At 54.7% G+C, this 4,439-nt stretch overlaps 1 long non-coding RNA gene across 1 annotated transcript; it reads right to left on the bottom strand.

Annotated features, from left to right (window-relative positions):
- Positions 1-1,560: 1,560 nt before the first annotated feature.
- LOC127487834 (uncharacterized) lies at positions 1,561-3,435 on the bottom strand. Its single transcript, XR_007915087.3, has 2 exons — positions 3,315-3,435; positions 1,561-3,062 (listed from the first exon to the last, which is right to left on the bottom strand). It is a non-coding gene; the product is annotated as an uncharacterized LOC127487834 (long non-coding RNA).
- Between the last annotated feature and the right edge of the window lie 1,004 nt (positions 3,436-4,439).

Genomic DNA, 4,439 nt, shown 5'->3' with positions numbered 1-4,439 from the left:
CCAGGGCTTCCTACCAGCTGTGAGGGCCTCCAACAGCCTCCCCACTCCCCACAGCACCTGCTGAGTCGGGGTGACTTCCCCAAGAGCCAACAGAGGGGACAGAGTGGCTGGGGTCCAGCTTGGGGTCTTCAGATGTACCAGAGCTCACTAACAAAACCTTAACGCTTCCTGAGAAGGGTTAATTGTAAGGATATAAAGGCAGTAGTAGGAACGCTAGTCTTACTGTTTTCTTTTCAAAGATTTTATTTATTTATTTGAGTGATAGAGTTACAGACAGTGAGAGGGAGAGACAGAGAGATAGGTGTTCCATCCACTGGTTCACTCCCTAATTGGCTGCAATGGTTGGAGCTGCGCCGATCCGAAGCCAGGAGCCAGGAGCTTTCTCCGGGTCTCCCACATGGGTGCAGGGGCCCAAGGACTTGGGCCATCTTCTACTGCTTTCCCAGGCCACAGCAGAGAGCTGGATCAGAAGAGGAGTAGCCAGGACTAGAAGCGGGGCCTATAGGGGATGCTGGTGCCACAGGCGGAGGATTAACCTACTGAGCCACAGTGCCAGCCCCAGTCTTACTGTTTTAAAGATTTGTTTAGTTATTTGAAAGGCAAAGCAACAGAGAACAAGGGAGAGATGCAGAAAGAGAGATCTGCTATCCACTGGATCATTCGCCAAGTGGTTGCAACAACCAAGGTTGGGCCAGGCCAAAGCCAGGAGCCAGGAACCCCAACCTAGTCTCCCACACGGGTGGCAGAGCCCAAGCACTCCAGTCATCTTCTGCTGCCTTCCCAGGTGAGTCAGAGGGAAGCTGGATCAGATGCAAGGTAGCTGGGATTCGAACTGGCACTCCGATGCAGGAAACTGGTGCACAAGCAGTGGGTTAACCTGCTGCGCCACAGCACAGCCCCACACGAGCTGCAGGAGCCGTAGCAGCACTAGTGGCACAGGCAGCAGTGCGGTCACAGCAGTAGTTGGGTAGCAGAGGCAACAGCAGTGGCAGCCGCCGCAGCAGCAGCAGTAGACACGCCAGCAGAAGCAGCGCCAGAGCAGTAACAGCACGGCAGGACCCCTCACCGCGACCTCCCATGTGGCCCGCACTGCAGGAGGTGTTATCTCACTGCACCCGGGATCACGCCTGTTGATCGCCCTTCATGACTCCAGTTCCCCTAAACCGTGCCTGAGCTCCCCCGCTGGCTCCCGGCCCCTCGCAGCATCTGCCCCGCTGAGCCTCCCTCAGTGGCCCGCCGCACCAGGGCACAGCCTGCTTCCTTCTTCCGGGTCCTCAAAGGCACCGTGCCCACCCCTGCCCTTCCCAGCCCGACCCCACTGGCCTGCCCCCTCTCCTCCACACATCTGGGCTCCAGCCAGTCTCTCAGGCACGGCGCTTCTCCTGCTGGGACTGCCCCTTCGACTCTGTCTTCCTCTGCTCTGTGGAAACAAGAGCGGAACACGCTCAAAAAAGAAAAGAAAAAAAAGATGCGGGCCCATGAGGAGGCCACCACCACCACCACCTGAAAGAACGTCCACGGTGGGATGTGCAGCCCAGACAGAAATAATGTATTTGAGGGTTTTTTTTAACAGTTATGTATTTATTTGAGAGATAGTTATAGACAGAGGGAGGGAGACAGAGAGGTCTTCCATCCGCTGGTTCACTCCCTAAATGACCACAACGGCTAGAGCTGGGCTGATCCGAAGCCAGGAGCCACGGGCTTCTTCCTGGTCTCCAACACAGGTGTAGGGCCCAGGCATTTAGGCTATCCTCCCCTGCTTTCCAAGCCATAGCAGAGAGCTGGACCAGAAGAGGAGCAGCTGAGACTCAGACCAGTACCCCTATGGGATGCCGGCACCACAGACAGAGGTGTAGCCTACTATGCCACAGCCACAGCCCTTATTGAGGGTTCCCATTCACAGAACAAAAGTTCAAAAATTGCAAACCCAGGGAGAGAAGAGGATCCACCATATCTCTCTGGGGCCTGGCCCATAACGTGGCACGTAGCAGGTGCTGACTTAAGGAGAGCTGAGTGAGGCTGTGTTCTTGTTCTTCTACAGATGAGAGACGGAGCCAGAGAGGCAAATGCTGGGCCGAGGAGGTGCACCTCGCAGTGGGCCGGGCTGGAGCTGGAACTCAGCGAGCTCCGTCTCTAAGCTCTGCAGTTTTCACAACTGACTCCTAAAGGTGAGGACGAGACTCACTGGCTTCCTAGTTCTCGTCTCTCAGAGCGAATCAGGGAGCGGGACTGACTGGGCAGCCTTCCAAGCTCCCGAAGCCACTGCCTCTTCCTTGTAAAGTTCACGGACTATTTGCGACACCTGATGGCACCTGAGCTGATGAATCTTTGTGAAGCCCCTCGTTTTCATGTCTCACAGTCGGAGAACCTGGCAGCACTGGGGCTATGTTTCTCAGAAGCGCAATTGGTTTGGGTGTTTTACCTGTGATCAGAACGACAATGCACGCTTCTCACTTTTTCATACTTGCTTCTAGATGCTTTGAGTGACGCATTTTTAGCAGGAGCCCTAAGGCCTCTCACACTGTGGTTCAGAGTCAGCAGTCCCCTAATGCCCTCGTGAGCAGTTCAATCCCTGGCCCTCAGCTGTCTGTAAATTTGCCGTGCACCTGCCAAAGATGTCTCGAGACTTCATGCCAGTGCTGCATGTCAAGTGCCAGGCAGCGAGGAGCCAGCTGATGCGATGCCCTGTGACCGTGCCCTGGCTCCTGGTTCTCCCGGTGCCTCAGCTCTTGGAGTCACTGTGCTCCTCTGGATCCTGCTTCCTGAAGAACTATTTTTAGAAAAATGAGGACAGAGGTTTGATTCCTGGTTTCAGGCTCCCCGGGCTGGCAGAAGCCGGAATTGCTGCAGAGCCACCGGCTCCTTGTCTGGTCACACACCAGAACTCTTCTTGCTATGTGGGAAAGAGCCGCCGAGGGGCACCGCAAGGCACGCGCTGCTCGTCCTGCCGGGAACACCGGTGAGCTCCGACGCTGTCAGGAGCCATGACCTCACGAGCAAGCTGTCTGCCATCTGGGGACTGGCGCCTCTGGCAGACGGTGGGGGCTGGACCACAGTGGTGCCTGGGAAACAAATTCAGAGAGGTGAGGATGGGCTTCACGGAGGAGTGGTTGGTTCCAAGGCTTGAGCAGGGAAAATACCAACTGGACTGAGACATCGCATGAGCCAGAAAATACGGAAGGACTTGAAATAGAAAGCAGGGAACGGGACAGCCAGCCAGCAGGGGTTCCCGATGGACAACTCGGACAAAATAAACAACGAGAAGACTGGACTCCAATCCCGAGTGAAACAGACACCCAGGAGTCCGTACTCACGTAAACACGTAATTGAAGGGCAGAGGAGGAACGGTTTCTTTCTGTAGAATTCAGGTTCACGAATGAGGAAGGAATAGGGAAAACAAGCTGTCACGAATGACGCAGCAACTGCAAAAGCAAGACCGGCTGATGGTACTGAAATCACGGGGCAAAGCGCCGAGGGGAAAATGGCATTTTTATGGCCTCAGCTTATCTCCCCCAAGAGATGGACCAATTAGAAAGAGACAAGTGACCACTGTTAAGTAGGAAAACCCTACAGACAGCACTTGATCTGAGCACCTTGTCAGAAACAGCCACTTGTAGGACCTGTTGGGACCACATTTCCTCGCGGGACCCCCACCCATGATGCATTAACCCCAACACAATCACAGACTAACCCCACTGGGAGACACTCTGCAAGCGAGCAAGTAGCTCTGTCCAGTGTCTCAGCGACACAGAAGGACCCGGGACCTGTCAGAGGAATTATTTAAAAACAATTCCAGGGGCTGGCGCTGTGGCATAGCAGGTAACCACCTGCAGTGCTGGCATCCCATATGGTGCTGGTTCAAGTCCCAGCTGCTCCACTTCCAATCCAGCTCTCTGCTATGGCCTGGGAAAGCAGTGGAAGATGGCTCAAGTGCTTGGGCCCCTGCACCCATGTGGGAGACCTGTAGGAAGAAGCTCCTGGCTCCTGGCTTCAGCTCAGCCCAGCTCCAGCCGTTGCGGCCACTTGGGGAGTGAACCAGTGGAGGAAGACCTTCTCTTTCTCTCTCTCTCTCTGTCTCCTCTCTCCTCTCTCTCTGCAACTCTGCCTTTCAAATAAATAAATAAATCTTTTAAAAATGCAAACAATTCCAGCGGTTTGCTCTCCTATAAGGCAGAATGATGGGGATGGGGGTAAAGCAATGCTCTGAACCCTGGCAGGAAAGGAGCATCGTGTGGCGAGCCCTGTGAAATGCACACACAGATTGCAGCAGAGGGAAACAGCAGTCGGATCCGGCCAAAGACAGTGGGCAGTCAGGATGGTACAAACCACCACTTCCTAAATGTCGCATGGTACCTGGGGCTGGGTGGACACTGAGGGGAAGGGGAAGGATGGGGGTGATGCAGGTCAAAGGATATGAAATACCAGTTAAACAGCTGAAA

The sequence above is a fragment of the Oryctolagus cuniculus genome, chromosome 5 (genome assembly GCF_051225735.1).
Source record: "Oryctolagus cuniculus isolate XC-2025 breed Fujian yellow rabbit chromosome 5, ASM5122573v1, whole genome shotgun sequence".
In the NCBI taxonomy this organism is placed as follows: domain Eukaryota; kingdom Metazoa; phylum Chordata; class Mammalia; order Lagomorpha; family Leporidae; genus Oryctolagus; species Oryctolagus cuniculus.
Note: the sequence above shows the minus strand (reverse complement) of the source record. Positions and strands in the feature narration are given on the sequence as shown.